The 17002-nt window shown below is 39.5% G+C and overlaps 1 protein-coding gene and 1 long non-coding RNA gene across 5 annotated transcripts in view; both read right to left on the bottom strand.

Annotated features, from left to right (window-relative positions):
• The window catches only part of LOC137083079 (ictacalcin-like), a 107646-nt gene that overhangs the window by 65654 nt on the left and 24990 nt on the right, over positions 1-17002 (bottom strand). The window lies entirely within an intron of this gene.
• The window catches only part of LOC137083747 (uncharacterized), a 73296-nt gene that overhangs the window by 36798 nt on the left and 19496 nt on the right, over positions 1-17002 (bottom strand). For all 3 annotated transcript variants that reach the window (XR_010906591.1, XR_010906589.1, XR_010906590.1), the window contains one exon: positions 12099-12236. This is a non-coding gene — a long non-coding RNA (uncharacterized lncRNA). The remainder of the gene's footprint in view (positions 1-12098; positions 12237-17002) is intronic.

The raw sequence follows: 17002 nt of genomic DNA on the forward strand, positions 1-17002 counted from the left end.
CATACTTAAAAGCCCCTTTTCCCAATTCTGTCCGGACTTGAGGGACAGATAATAAAAATAAGTCCTCAGAACGAAGACAATATCTTCCTGTACCTTTCTTTTTGATGTAAGATTGGAGGTATGGGGGAAGCAGACCAAGAATTGCCTTGTAGATAAAAATGTACCAATGATTAAGTCTACGGGTGGACAATGCAGACCAACCAACCCGATCATACAAAGAACAGTGATGAGTAAGTGCTCTAAAGTTTGTGATAAACCTAAGAGCTCCATGATAAACAGAATCCAACAGTTTCAAGCTTGTGATGGAAGCATTCATGTATATAACATCGCCATAGTCCAGCACTGACAAGAAAGTGGCAGCAACAAGCCTCCTTTTTGACTCAAAAGAAAAACATGACTTGTTTCTAAAATAAAAACCCAATTTCAGCTTTAGTTTTTTTACCAACTGTTGAATATGAGGTTTAAAAGAGAGTGAATCATCAATTAGGATACCAAGATACTTGAATTTAGAGACAGACTCAATCTCGGAGCCCTGAGAAGTAGTGATGGGTAAAAGGTTCTGTGACTTTGATTTTGCATTTGAGAACAACATAAGTTTTGTTTTGTCGTTATTCAAAACAAGCTTTAAATCGAATAAGGTACGTTGTACAGTATCAAAAGCAAGTTGAAGGCGACAAAGAGCTTGGTTTGGAGTTGATGCAGAGCAGTATATCACAGTATCATCGGCATAGAAATGAAAATTTGCGTTGGAGACATTTTGATCCAGATTGTTGATATATAAAATAAATAAAAGTGGTCCCAGCACTGACCCCTGGGGCACACCCTTGGTTATACTAAGAGGGCTGGAGGTTAAACCATCTACCTGTACACACTGGGATCTACCAGATAGATAGTTTTCAAACCAGCAAACAGTTTTTCCTGACAACCCGACACTGAGGAGTCTTTGTTTTAATATTGCATGATCCACAGTATCAAAAGCCTTCGATAGGTCAATGAAAAGAGCTGCACAATGTTGTTTTTTATCTAAACAGTCAATAAAATCATTTACTACTTTTAGGGCTGCTGTAGTTGTGCTGTGTTTTTGACGAAAACCTGATTGAAAATTAGACAGAATATTGTTAATAGTTAGAAACTCTTTCAATTGTTCGTTTACCAGAGTTTCCATAACCTTGGCCAGGACAGACAGTTTCGAGATGGGTCTGTAGTTATTTAAATCAGTCGGATCGCCTCCTTTTAACAGAGGAAGTACAAATGCAGATTTCCATATAAGTGGAATTTCATTCGTGTCCAGAGAAAGATTAAAAAGATAAGTCAAAGGCGGTGCAATAAAATCAGATGCTAACTGTAGAAAATAAGGCTCCAAGTTATCAGGACCAGGCGATTTTCTAATGTCTAAAAGTGTGAGTGCTCTATGTACTTCCGAAACTGAAAATGGCTTAAAACTAAAAGAATGACTGACTCCAGAATGACCATGAGAATTTCCTTTAGGATGATTCTGATGTGAAATGTTGAGTGAATCAAATAATGAACCAGAGGCAATGAAATGCTCATTAAAACAGTCAAGCATCTCAGCCTTATCGGATAATTTATGTGAGTCCTTAATAATACATGGTGGCAGCTCAATGCCTGTTTTGTTTCCAGCTAAGGATTTGATCGTCTTCCAGAATTTTAAGGGGTTATTTAAATTATTCGAAGTATCTATAAGAAAGTGGTCAGCTTTGGCCTTTCTGATAGCCACGGTGCATAAATTGCGCAGTCTCCTGAAGAGCAGCCAATCAGAGTCCAAGCTTGTTTTCCTGGCTTTTGCCCAGGCCTTATCACGCTCATGAAGAGAGTTGGCTAAATCTACAGTGAACCATGCATTGTTTCGGCCTTTTACTCTAAATTTCCTGAGTGGAGCATGATTGTCAACAATTTCTTTAAAACCATCATGAAAAAATTTCCAAGCATTATCAACATCTGCAATAAGATAAATTTTATCCCAATCAAAATAAAACAGGTCATATAAAAACCCTTGTATTGAAAAATGTTTTATGTCGCGCTTAATAATGACACGTGGTTTATTTTTGGGAATTTTTGTGTTTCTGACCGTGGCAACAACACAGTGGTCACTAATGTCGTTTGCAAAAACAGAAGCTACAGAGTATTTGTGAGGAACGTTGGTTAGGATAAGATCAATTAAAGATGATTTATCTGGACATTTCAGGTTCGGTCTAGTGGGACTGTCAACGAGCTGAAAGAGATTTAGCGAGTTACAGTAATCTTTAAAATCATCAGATACTGGATGTAACCAGTTCCAATTTAGATCTCCAATAACTACTATTTCGTTCTGATTTAGTCCTGATAAAAGCTGCATTAAAGAAGGCAAAGCATCCCTGACGGCTGATGGTGTCCTATAGCAACCAACTACAGTAATGTGGAGATTACTGGAGACCTCAAGATCAAGAGCTAAAAATTCGAATTGCTTACTCACTGATTTAGAGAGAAGCATATTTACACGAAACTTATTTTTAATATATACTGCAACACCCCCACCCCTCCTTGGACGATCAGTTCTATATACATGGTAACCATTAATACTGATATCCTCATTCAAAACAGATTTGCTTAGCCAAGTTTCTGATAAAACAATTACATCAGCTTCAGTAGAGTGTGCCCAAATACGAATCATATCTATCTTTGCAATCAAACTTCGAACGTTCAAGTGAATAAAACCAAGGCCAACCCTGGATTTAAAATCAACAGGGGTATTGAAACATATAGCAGAGTCTGGGCCTGGATTGGGTTGCACATTTCCTGAAATCAACAGCAACAGAACGATTAAACACCTCAGCTTAAGTGATTTAAATGATTGAATAGAGGATTCATTCTTTGAAATTATTTTTAGTACAAAGCTACGAAGGCAGCTTTCAGAAATAGTAAAATTGTCTTGTAAAACCATAACACTGATCAGACGGGCCAAGTCCACAGTGTCAGAGGAGAAGAACAGAGGCAGGTGCATTGATTTAATGTCTGACGCACAAACAGATGTGCACGTCCCCCAGCGTATTGAGACTGTATTTAAAAGACCTGCACGGGAGTAGTTGGTCCGGTGCGGGCTTCCATACATTCCACTCAAGGTTAGTAAACACATTACGAAAAAGGGCAGCGCCATTGCACGTTCCGTTTCTAGCCGATGCGCTAGTAATCCAGTCCAGATTTTCCGAAACTCCTGAGACAGATGACGTTACATCACGTCACATATAAACAGGAAACCAAGCCCAATGAAGCAATGCTGTGAAAGAAGTGACCAAAAATCAGGACCCGCCGGATTTTAAAACGAAGAGAAACAAGACACAAAGACAAGAAAAAAGCACTTCCCTTTCTCATGAGAAGTTTGGACACTTAAGATTCAATGCCGTGTTGGCGATTTGGCTCCGTTGAGCAGGATCCAAATTCCGCACTAACAGAGCTGTCCGGGTCATCCGAAACGTCAGGAGAGTTTCACTTCAATTAAATCCAAGTTCGATGTGTGATGGACTAGTTCTCGAAGCAAGTCCAATATTTCAGAGACAGCACCGTCAAGGGACAATAACATTAATGACAATCACACAGACAGAGACAGGAATGTAGACAGTGGTGGACATGCTGCCATCTTGGGTGTAGTCATCTTGATCATGCCAAATTGTTAACAATCAAACTGACCTAGCGACATTCCAGCTGCTGTAAGAAGAGGCCAAAAACGATCCGCCACCTGCAGCATTCATACACACGCAATATGTGAAGTATCAGAGAGAGCTTATCTGCTTATTTTGAAGACAGAGAGAGTGCGCGCAGGGTGGAGTTCTCTGCTTTTCATATGCCTTCAGCTGTGGACTTGACCGGTCTTGAGACAAAATCCCGAGTCATCTTCGCCCGAGACCGAGACGAGACCGAGTAAAAATGCGGTCGATACCGAGACGAGACCAAGACCTTTAAAAAGTGGTCTCGAGACCAAGACCGATCTCGAGTACTACAACACTACTCCCTGGTCTGCCTTGTTAATGGTGATACCACTTCCATGGAGGATATCACCTTAAAATACTTTGAGAAGGGACCCACTTTCATGAGTGCTGACAGTTTTCACCATGGCGTCGAGCAGGAGATGAGAAATTGTCCTGGAGGAGTGGTGTATGACTTTGAGGATTTTGTAAGTGTTGTTTCATGCTCAAACTCCAGGAAGGTGGAAGTGGTCGAGATGAAGAATGTGGATGTGCTGAACTGGAAGGATGGCCACTCTGCTGTTAAGATTAAGAAGGCGACAAAGTTAGGAGAGATGGCAGTAATTCAGCTTCGACGTGGCTCCAGGAGCCTGTTCTTTAAAAAAAAAAAAACATGAGGAGGATCACTTTACTGAGTTGGACTTCCTCCGGGTTAAGTTCGAGCTGAAGGTGCCCTCTCTCCTGAGACCACATGACCGGGGGAAAGAAGCAGCAAAGAAGTATGACATAATCAAAAAAATATGTCCTTTTATGCCCCCAAACAGGAGAGCTTTCTGGTCTGCACTGCCTGAGAGCAATGTTGAGGAGGATGAGGAGTAAGAACACCAGGAAACAACATAAAATGATTCCAAGTTCACTTACTTGTACATAGTTTATAATGTCTTATTCCAATCTCATGTATTTTTAATTTGTACATGATTTGTTCCATCTTTGTTATATCCCTTATATCTGTGCATTCCTGTCAGGGTACACTGAAAGAGGACTCAAATGCAGCAATGAGTGATCAGAAGGTTTATTAAATAAAATAAAACAAGGCAAACAAAACAACCCCGAGGGGGAAAAACAAGACTTGACTTAACATAAACTTCACTGAGACTTGACGAGCAGGACACCATGAGGAATGCTTGACGAGGAAGGTTTGACGACGATCCAGCACAGGATTGCAAACACAAGGAGATTAAATGGGGAGCAAACAAACGAGGGTAATGGGAGAAGACAGGTGGGGCAAATGAACCAATAATCAGGAAACAAGGTGGGTGGGGTTAGACAATCGACATGAGCACATGGGACAAAGAAACACATGAACATGTGCTCACACCAAACGTGACATGAACATGCAGTTAATGAAAACTCATAAACTGTATGTTCACACGAAACATGACAAAAAGAAAGCATGCAGCAAGTAAAACACCAGCTGCATGCTACACAACACAAAACACACAGACAGGACAGCGCACACACACAACAACACAGAGTGCACAAGAATGAGCGAATGCTCATCCCGTGCACTCACAACAGAACACAAAACACAAGGAGCATGAATGTCTGAATCCCAACACAAAACCGAAACCCAACTAGACAGAAGTGCTGGGACCCGAACACAAGGCCCCACACAGAAAATGACAGGGACAGAAGAGCACGCAGCTTGAACATGCTCAAAGCCGCGTGCTCAGACAAGACAAAATACAGGAGTGTCAGGACTCTGTCACCAAACCAAGAGAAAGCTAGACCGAAGTGACAGAACCCTGACAATTCCATTATTAAATTAATATGTTTACTCATTAGAAATATGCTTCTTGTATTTATTCATATAATTCAGTGTCACTTTGCAGTCAACCTGTAAGTTTTGCTGCACACCAATTAAAGATACTCTTTTCTTGGGGTATTGTGTCATGTCTAATGTATTAATAATGCCATCAGATTGCAACCAAAGCACATCATAGTGGCTATGAGTAATTTTAAATCATCCAAAATAAATGCCATGATCACTAGATTTTATACAGGTGTTACTATAATGATTTTGTAAATGGTGATCAGCAACCAAACACTGATAATGTTGAAGTTACTGCCTTTTGCCTTGGCATGACGTCTCACTTTTTGCAGACAATACAAAGGCAGAGTGCAGTAACTTCAAAATAGGGGTCAAAAGTCAAGTTTCAGCTAAAACAATTTTCTGTAGTTAATTTTCTTTACTAAATCATCTAGTTGCCAAATTTTCAGTGTCCTACATATAATTAATGTGACTGGACAACTAAAAATCTTTAAAGTCATTTTTCTCAGTTCCACACTCTAGCGAGTTATGGTCTTTTGCCTTTGTAGGGCAGTATAGGTGTGCTGACCAGGCGGCCAGCTGCTGCATTCACACCACTGTCAGCTCAGCTGCCTCAGCCTGCTGCCGCCTAAGGGCGCCCCCTGCAACACCCATCCCTCCTGCTCAGCCTAGCAGCAGCCTACACTCTGGCCGCAGTATGGTCGATTAATTGATTATCGGCAAGTGTTGTCCAACCTGGTTATTGGTAAAATCCACTATCGGTCGACCTCTAGTTTTTACATTCCAAAACATCTTGATGAATATGTAGGTTTTTTTCTACACTGGTTTTGAGGGTCTCTCCTGAACGTTCTCCTGAATGCATATTTAATGAGCTTCAGCAGTTCAAGAGGGAAGGATTGTTTTGAAAGTGGCAACCAGAATGATTCTCTCAATCACAGGGCTCGTAAATGTCTTTATCAAACAAACACAATGATTTAGTTCTCATCCACCTGCGATTGATTGGAATATTATTTTTTTATTACTTAGCCCGCCTGATCGGTGGATATAAGCACAAATGCGCCCAGATCAAGAAAGGAACATTATTTCACTATTTGAGATTCACCGGCCTGCCGACAGATTTACGTTTTGGTAGCCTGTCTGGAAAACACATAGCCCCAGGACTACTATTACATATAAAAAAGACATTTTACTCACATAAGTGTGTTGCACCATTCCTGTTGGATCCAATATAGTGAATTATATTGGATCCAACACAGTGAAATGAAGCAAACGCGCGTACATGTCTTTCCCACGTGAGCTTGAACTACATTAAAAATAAAGTATTACACATTCCTAATATGTGACCTGTCACGGAAATCTTTAATACAAGTCGGCAGCACTAAATAGGTGATTTTTGCTTTTTTGCAGAATCTGTTAGTTGTGATCACGAAGAAGCCTCTCCATGTTTGAGATAGCGGTGTTGGTATATTTAAGAGTGTACATTTTGAGGTTGAAATCTGCTTGTTTTTGGAGATTCTAGCTCACACTAGGGGATGTGTCATTTAATGGAATGAAGGGCATGTTATCCATGCATTAATTAAAATTAAAATAATTAAATGTTTGAATTTGCATGGTGGTAACTCAAAGTCCCCCCTGTTATTTTGGCTTTGAATTTTGTTTGTTAAAAATCTGAATTGAATTTAGAAATGCTTTTAAAATTAAAAAACTTTGCATTTAATAAACAAATAAAAAATGTTTAAAAAGAAGACAGTGTTTGGAGTGAGTGCATGCAAAATAATCCGTTCTCTGAATCAACAACCTTTGTGAGTGTACACAAATAAAAGTAGACAGTTTATAGTTTATAATAATATCATAATAAATATTATGAGGTATTATTACTGTTGTTTTAATTGTAATCATTAGCATCGTATCACTTGCCAAAAAACCCCATTACTATAATGGGCTTTTAGATGGTAATGTTAACATCTGCTATCCTTTATTATTCAGGGTTTCCACAGGGTCATAAAAAGTCATACATTTATCAATAAGAATTTAAAGCCATAAAAAGTCATAAAAACGTCCGGATTTTCCATACAAGGTCATAAAAACATAAAAACAAAAGTAAGGCCTAAAAAGTCTTAAATTCGCTGAAGCATTGCGCTCTAGATCATAAATAAGGTTAAATGGGTCTTAATTTTCCTACGTCCACATACGCTACCTCATTGAATACGCTCCCGCCTTCCACAGCACGCATGTGTTTATTCAGTGGTGTTGTAGTTCTTTTTTTCCGCTAGTTCAACTATTGTTTGCTGTATTACAACTACAAATTAGACCAGTATATATGCATCTTGTATTGTATTTTACCTGATCTCACAGAATTCCGTGAAATGAACACGGACCCTTAAAAGTGCACTATATAGTATTTTTGCAGGAAAATATCCAAAAACCACTAGGCCAGTGTTATATATTTTACATTTACATTTACATTTAATCATTTAGCAGACGCTTTTATCCAAAGCGACTTACAAAAAAGGGGAGAGTAATAGAAGCAACGGAACAGACAAGGCCAAAAACCTGTAAGAGCTGTAAGAAATCTCAATTAATTAGCACAATACACAATTTTTTTTTTTTTTTTTTTTTTTTTTTTTTTTTTTTTAAAGACAGACATCTACAACAAAAACTCACGTCCGCACAGTGCCGAACACTGGATTTTGATAGCTAAGATAACTACAACCCATTAGGACTAAGGCTGTTGCCCCAGCTGTTGTCGTTAATGCAGATTCAGTGGCCCAATGGGTTGGTTTTGTATTGTAGCTAAACGCGCAGCAATAGCCATCTACAACAAAAACTCACGTACGCAATATACAGAACACTGGATTCTGATAGTTATGATTACTATGTAACATACCCGCCTGAAGGCGCAAATCCGGATGAGAGACGTAGATATGATCCCGGAGTGTACGCTTTTGGTCGTTGCTGTGGTGATCAGTAAGTGCTATTCTGTATTGGTCAAGTGCAAATGGAAAAGATGTGTCTTAAGATGTTTTTTAAGAATGGCTACAGACTCGGCAGCACGAATTGAGATCGGCAGGTCATTCCACCAAGTAGGAACGGTCCAGGAAAATGTCCGTGAGAGCGATTTCAAGCCTCTTTGGGATGGAACCACGAGGCGCCGCTCGCTCGCAGAACGCAAGCTTCTGGAGGGTGTGTAAGTCTGAGCAAGTGAATTTAGGTATATTGGTGCCAAGCCAGAGGTTGTTTTGTAGGCGATAACTAGTGCCTTGAATTTGATGCGAGCAGCCATTGGCAACCAGTGCAGTTTGATGAAGAGAGGCGTAACATGCGCTCTCTTCGGCTCATTAAAGACCACTCTCGCCGCTGCATTCTGGATCAGCTGCAAGGGTTTGATAGTGCATGCTGGAAGCCCAGCCAGAAGAGCATTACAATAATCCAGTCTGGAGAGAACAAGAGCTTGAACCAGGAGTTGTGCAGCCTGTTCTGATAGGAAGGGTCTAATCTTTCTAATGTTGTATAAAGCAAATCTGCAGGACCGGGCTGTTGCAGTAATGTGGTCAGTGAAGTTTAACTGGTCATCAATCACAACTCCAAGGTTTCTTGCTGTCCTTGATGGAGTTATGGTCGATGAACCAAGCTGAATGGAGAAATTTTGATGAAGTCCTGGGTTGGTTGAGAAAACAAGTAATTCTGTCTTTGCAAGATTGAGTTTAAGATGATGCTCTTTCATCCAGTTCAGTTGCGTACTTACAATATCCCAAATGTTTCCAACTATTTGTAAATTGTGAGAAAATTGCTATTTTAACTAAGGACCGGGACGTTTCAGCATAGAGTTTGAGCGAGTCGCCTGTCAATTGCGTCATATCTGCATTATCCTCGGTTTTATTCTGCAGAAGCGCTTTTCTCTTAGCAGTGTGAACATGTCACAGCAGTGCCGAGTGAACGCACAGAGTAACGTCATAACAATTTTAAACACACTTACATTTATCTAATATGATAAACAGAGCTGCTTTACCTTATAATCATGACTGGAAAAAGTGGAAGTGCAAGCGCCCGGCGACTGTGTCCCATCCCGTCATAAAAGTCCCGGTACTCGCGAGCTGTGTGTTTGTATAACAATCGCTCCAGCGGCCGTGCTCAGCTCCACAACACTCGGTCCTGCTCTGCTTTACATCACAGTAACGTTAATAACCGCATGCATGAACATGATTTCTACCCAAGTCCTATTTTCCACCGGCTGTGAGGTGAAGAACACATGTCCAAAGATACTGCGCTCACACTTTGCGTCATCAAACTACACCTTTGTTTAGAATAGGTGCCCTGCAGTGAACGGAAAGTTGCATAGTGCACCTTTAACTCAAAAATCCGTGAAAATTCCGTGTGAAAAGAGTTTGCGTGTGAAAAGGGACCTCCTTCGAGCCGGAGTCGAACCAGCGACCTAAGGATTCCCAATGACAGGCAGCATCCATGGTCCACGCATGGATTTCCTGTTCCAACACCTTATATTCATCAGTTTGATTCAGTCAACATAATTTTATTTTATTTTATTTTATTTTTATTCAGACACATTTTGAACACGTAACTCAATCCCTTCCCTAAACCTACCCATTTGTGTATTATAAAAAACAGGATATAACAGGCAGATACACAGATACTGCAGGCACAATTTATTCAGAAACTCCAAACTCCAAGTGTTACGAGGCCAAACGATTGATTTCTGTGAAGAAAATCCCCAAAAGCGATCAGAACGTCGAGTCCATCTGCCGAATATTAATACATTTCAAATATTGCCGCCGGAAGAAACGTCACATCAGCTTTGACAGCATTGGCTGTTGTATGTCGCGTGACCAATTGCATCATTACGTCTGCTTTTATTGTAAAATGTCATTGGCTCTCGTGTGTCTCGTGATCGATGGCGGCATGCTGAAGAGTCCTTATCATTTGAATCAGAGCCATAGAAAAAGCAATTTTTCAACGGCTCTGATTTGAATGAGAAATATGAATGAGTGCGTGTGGAGCACGATCATCATTTCAACGATTAAAACATTAAGATAAACTCTGTTCTTCACATGAAGATATCGTATTATTTCAGAAGACTTGGAATGCAACATGAGTTAATACTTCTATACTGTTTTTGCAATAAATAACTGTCTGTGACTGTAGTCTACATTTATTTGCCTGTTATGTGTTTTATATTGTTGAGTGGGTTTAGAGTTAGTTGCTCCAAAATATAAAAGTAGGCAATAAATATTCATAAAATCATTTCTACTTTTACAAATGCAAATAATTAAATGTGTGTTGGGAATCCGTGTGTGGACCACGGATGCTGCCTGTCATTGACTTACATAGGCATTGTAAGCCCGACCAAAACGTCCCAATGGAGGCTAACGATGGCGGTTGAAGGTCGCTGCGTGTTCGGTCTTTTCAGTTGGGCATAAAGGATTTTATTCCAATTCCTCGTTATCTGACTCCATTTAATCATAATTTAGAATTTAGGTTAGAATGCCAATTGGTTATTTGGCCATTTATATTTAATAGTTTACGTACACATTTAATTATTCCGTTTAACCCTTTGTTGAAATGATGTCCGTTCGCAACCTGAATAATTCCAGAGCATGTTAGAATCAATCCAAGAGTAACAATTTATTAACAGTCAGGTAAATGTATAATCCCAATTACATAATCAATTCAATGGTAGCCCAATCCATATAACATCAAATACTCTGAAGTAAAGAATGAAATGTATACCTGACTTCTGAAAATTACATAATGCTGGCTATCTTGAAACGTCCAGCATTACGGGCTGACCTGACTACAGGATCGAGCCCTGAGCTCTTTGCAACATTTCCTTAAATATCCAGAACCAGATACACACCCAGAACCATTTGAAACTCTTTCAAATGAAAACACCAGTTCACAATAGGAATTTGCATTAAACAAGTCCTATAGACTTGAGAAGAAGAGAGGCCAAATGGCTGAAAGCCAAACCCACCATACACCAAGGAACGATATCTTTAAACTCTTAAAACGTTTATGATGTTCTAGTTTACTTCTGTGGAGTTGAGATATTTGTACCAGTCGCACTGAGACATTTCAAATTATATCAAACACATATAATACTGTATCGTGAGGATTGACATTGTAACAAAGAGATTTCTGGTGCATTTCAGGTGATCTCAAGTTTGGGGGAGCAGGAGTTTTGGGGGAATTCATGTGAAAGGAAAGGCATGTAAATTAGTGTCATTCATAGATGGTTCACTCAGTGTGACGTCGTCTTGGACAGAGACGCTAACTGTATGAATGACTTCAGATGCTAATTTCCTTTGTTTTCTCAGAGCGATTAGACATTTCGGCATCTACTAGGTTTTTCCTTACAGTTTCCACCTCTTGATCCCGTTGGGCCAAACTCTGGTGGTCCCATGGGATCACAGTTAGATGTTGGTTTGTAATCCTTGAGATGTAGAAATTGTCTTTGTAATGTTAGCAGCTACAGAGACCTTCGGAAGGCTCTTTGTTCACCTGCAGGACACCGTCTCACCAGGTGTGTGTAGCTTGAGTTTCAGATGGTGGGTGAATGTGTTCAGGTGTTCTACCTGTAGTTCAGCACAGCATGTTCAGCAGAGTCAGTCTCGGACCTTGGTGAATGTTCAGTTAACGTGTCAATTCTTCATGGAGAATGTAATGTAAGCCCCTTCCTGGTGCCCATCCTCCAAGGAATTGCAGTTGTCAACCTGAGACAGAAATAATGCAGAGAAAATTGCAGTTAATTCTGACATTATCAACAGCTTCACAGTCAAGTGTGGACTTATTCGAATGGCACCGTTATGCCTTTTGCAATTTTCATCCTAGATGTCACGTGAAACAGAGGCCAGAGGCCCTATCATTGGCCAGGTCTGAATTGTTGCTGATGTTTTAGTAAAGTGTGTGACACTTAAAACTGTTCTTGCAGTCGAGCCTTCACAGTCTGCTGTGAGCATTAGAGACCCCGGTTCTGCTGGAGAATTTTTCTGGATTAATCAGTTTTATCGCTCATACTGTCTTGAATTCTGATGGGTTGGTTCCCATGGCTTTATTTCCAGTTGCTCAAATACAACACAAGAATATTAAATCCAATACATTTATTTATATGTATAACCTCGTTATTTCATCTGACTCCATAAAATGAAAAGGTTTTAAATGATTATGTTAATCATTAAATTTGGATTTCTATTTTCTTTCAATTCAATTCTTATACATTGCGTTATACTCAGTAATCAAGATTCCGATAAGATTGAGTCTCGCACCGGTCAGAGTACAATCTCTTTCGCAAAACTCGTCAGTCTTGGTCGTTCAGTAGAGGCCAGTGACTGATATCTTGGACGCCCATGCTACACGTTGATCATTCCAAGATATTTTTGTTCAGTCCCCTTGGATTTGAATTCTCTTAATTAATGCAAATTGCTTTTAATCAGAGGCCCATGACCACCACCACAGAATCAAGTGACCAACTTACTATCTCTAATGGTGACTTTCTATAATCATGCCGTGGTTTTCCACGTCTACATAATTAGAGCAATATTTCAACAATCAGGAAGGGTTGCCCTATTTAGATTGGTCTAACAATTTGTTATTGTTCTAAACGGAAGACGTCTTTAGTCTTTCAACCCGCAGTCCAAGTCTACATATCTGAATGCCAATGTGTTAGTCGAAGCTCTTAAACATCAGTCTGGTGTGCCTTTATGCTCCAACAAAAAACTGTGTTCTATTCCGTGTTACTAACAGCGAAGTCTTGTGGTTTCACATCCGTGAACCCATCACAGAATTTTCGGCGATTCTGTAAAACTACCACAGATTTTTGAGTTAAGGGTCCGTGTTCATTTCCCGGAATTCTGTGAGACCAGGCTGGCTTGTCAGCGCTCACGCAAGTGTATTGGAGATGTTATTTCTAGGCTCATTAACCTACTTTTGAACGATCAAATATACACATTATGCATATGTCTATATCCTGACTTGAGTAAAAAAGTTTGAGACGTGTCAGTAAGTACTGGATCTGCGCATTAGTAACTTATGTTCTCAAAGTGAAAGCAAACTAATATAGCTTAACAACAACACTTGTGAAAACAGCGCTTACACTTAAGCACTGTTTGTAGATATGTATTGTATGGATATAGTAATGTATTAATTTGTCCTATTCTGACAATAGTTTATTGTCATTTGTTTATAAGTATATATTTTATTACTGACCAGTTTTATTTACTTGATTACATAATTACTTGAAAACTTTTTACTTATATTAAGCAATTACTTAAGGTGCGGTTGATGGGTCCTGCACACTGTGCGATTTTTCAAAATCCTTTGCGAATGTCCCTTGTCAGACTGTACGAACATGATCGCCATGTCACACTGTAAGATCTCAGTTGACATTAATGTCAGACTGCACGATAGTTAAGGCGCGCTAAAAACGGAAGCGCGCAAGAAAACTCACCCGGAGTTTTATATCATCAATGAATGACGCGTTCAGTGACAGTGAGCTGAATTACATGCGGGACTGAAATGCTGGCTACAAAGAAATCTCTAATACTCGTTTTGGTCATAGTTTGTCTTGAAAAACGGAGATATTTGACTGTCGTCATAGGAGAAGTCACACTGCAGGATTGTGTGCCAAATCTTCTGACACTGCCAGAATTTCGTCTGAGGTAAAATTTGATCGCAGCGCTCATTAATCGGCTGCCGGTGAACATGTCAAACTAACGACCAAAGACGTCAGATTTTAGCCTAGGATCTGAGGAATCTTTTAGGATTTGCTAAATTTGTCCCAGACGGCCAAATCGTGGCCAAAATCGCACAGTGTGCACCCGGCTTTACTTAAGATTTTAGTCATATTTCCCACCCCAAGCGATCGTGTTACTAATTAAAGATAGCTAGCACACCACTGGACCAGCCTTTTTTTGTGTAATACTAAACAAGATTCATGAAAAAATAAAATAAAATAAAAATAAATATATATATATATATATATATATATATATATATATATATATATATATATATATATATATATATATATATATATATATATATATATATATATATATGCGGGATTGAGCTATGAATAATAAGATACTAATACTTTGTTCAATTTAGATAAATTAATTCGCTTAGCAAGTAGCCTAATTTATTGATCCTGCATTTCTTATGCATGTTTATTTTTTATTGTGCAATATAGCTCTTAAATGTATTTCATAATGGTCTTAAAAAGGTCATAACAAGCCTTAAATTTGACTAGGTGAAACCTGCAGATACCCTGTTATTAATACGTGGTCCGATTTTTCCCGTTGCATCTGTCGTAACTATGCAACCATGCAGCTTTACATGGGGTATGGCTTATCAAATGAGATGTAATTGAGCCTTATTGTCACTCCTGGCAGATGAGAACAGGTGAAAACATGCACAATCTTTAGAGGCCGTTTTCTCTTGTTTAAACTTTTTCCATACATAAATCCATACATTTAAATGGCCACGACGTCCATTCCCCCCCTCACTATAGTCCCCTTTATCATGCTCACTGGGTTCGTAGAGCATACTCTGTCCCTCTAAAGCAGGGGTCTTCAACCTTTTTTCAATTGAGAGCTACTTTTAAAAAATGAAAGCCGTTGAGAACTACAGCTACTCATGTTATACAATACTTAAAACTCTTAAATAATGCATCATAATTCTCATATTAACAACTATCCAAACTGTTTTACACCTGAAAGAGTGCAGTAGAAGTTCCAGTAGTCGGTACCAACACCATCAAGATTTTTCGGTACTCATTACCAATTTTGGTACCACAGCAAAATGTTTTTATGTATTTATATTTTATTTAACTATTTAAAAAAAAAATCAATTAAATTTAATACGTTTATTTACAAAGATAATTATTATTCGTAAATCATAAACATTTCAAGGCTGTATGCTGTTTAAAAGTAATCATTGTTTATACATAAAATATCAAGTGAAAAATAAGGAACCATCTAGGCATTATTATTATTATTAGTAGAGCTGTATTATTATTACATAGAGACTTAGTTAAATCTACTGTAGGCTCAGCAGTAGCCAAATATATTTTGTCAATTTCTCCATGTAAACTTCACATGAAACCAAACTTTTATTTTGACGGGGTTGCCGTGAAGACCTTTGAGTGTCTGTGTTCATGTGATAGTTTTCTTAAATGAAACAATAAATTCTCATGAAGTCAAAGTTTATGCATCCGTGTGTCCTCATATAGTGGCACACGGCAGAGACACGCGAGTGTCACGTGTGTGTGTTAGATGGTGGATACCCGACCCGAGCCCGACGGGTTCCGACGGTTTCCGACGGGTTCCGACGGGTCGGGCCGGGTTCGGACAGATATTTAGAAATTACGTTCGGGTTCGGGTCGGGCTCGGTCACGTCAGCGCGATAAGGCATTGAACCTTTTAAATTTAAAACTGCTGCAAGTAGCCAATGGGTCTGTTTAACTTGATGCAATGGTTTGTTTTTGTGATTAAAATACATGCATATTACCCTAAAATCCGTCTTCCTGCATGCGGAAATCTGTTTATGTCGCCGAGACAACAACGCGCAACAAGTGCGTGGATATTGCCCGTGGCATCCTTGTCATTCCAGTGAGCGCAACTTCAGCTGCTGGCGGCAGGACAGCCTTGAAGACATCAGTTGATGCAATTCTTTTTCTGCATAAAACCTCGATTAGCCTAAACTTTGATGGATAGATTATGTAAATAGATCCCATGTTGCAGTTTAGGAAACATACAGTTTGAGAAAATTGGTAAGATGACTTTCATTTCAATGAGCATTTCAATTGTGTTACGTTAATGTTTTGTTCTGTTAGCTTGGGCCATTTTTAGCAGACCTTTGTTCATTTAATTTCAGTTGGCTATTTGATTGGGCTCTGTGTAACGTTTGATGCCCCGTGTGCGCGCTGATGCGCTCGTCTGTAAACATTTCAGAATGCCTTCCTACAGCTGCTTAATAAAAGCGGGCTTTCCACACAAACAAACGTACGTGTCATTAGTATATGAGGGGAAAATGTGATTTTAACTGTCGGGCTCGGGTCAGGCTCGGACATAAATATTTGAATGCCTGTCGGGCTCGGGTCGGGTTTGGTTACTGCTCTGTCGGCCGCGGGTCGGGCTCGGACAGAAAAATGCGGCCCGATCCGCACTCTAGTGCGTGTGCTGCGTGTGTGCGTGTGCTGCCCTCGCATCTGTGCCCGTTATTCACACAGAGACGCAGAATTTGCAGGAGTAATATTTAAATAGTAATTTGCCAGTTTAATATTCACATATTAAACTACAGTCTGAAGCCCTGTGCTTATATTAACACGGAAGCTGCGTGTACCGAATATACTCTGGAGTCGGTACTACCGGTAAATACAGAAATGCTGGTATCGTCATATTTTTAAAGCTACACTGTGTGATATTTCCCCCCATCCCATCTTTCTTTTCCTCTCAATTCTGATTTCGTTTTAACTCCTACG

Source organism: Pseudorasbora parva, chromosome 7 (assembly GCF_024679245.1).
Source record: "Pseudorasbora parva isolate DD20220531a chromosome 7, ASM2467924v1, whole genome shotgun sequence".
NCBI classification, from domain to species: domain Eukaryota; kingdom Metazoa; phylum Chordata; class Actinopteri; order Cypriniformes; family Gobionidae; genus Pseudorasbora; species Pseudorasbora parva.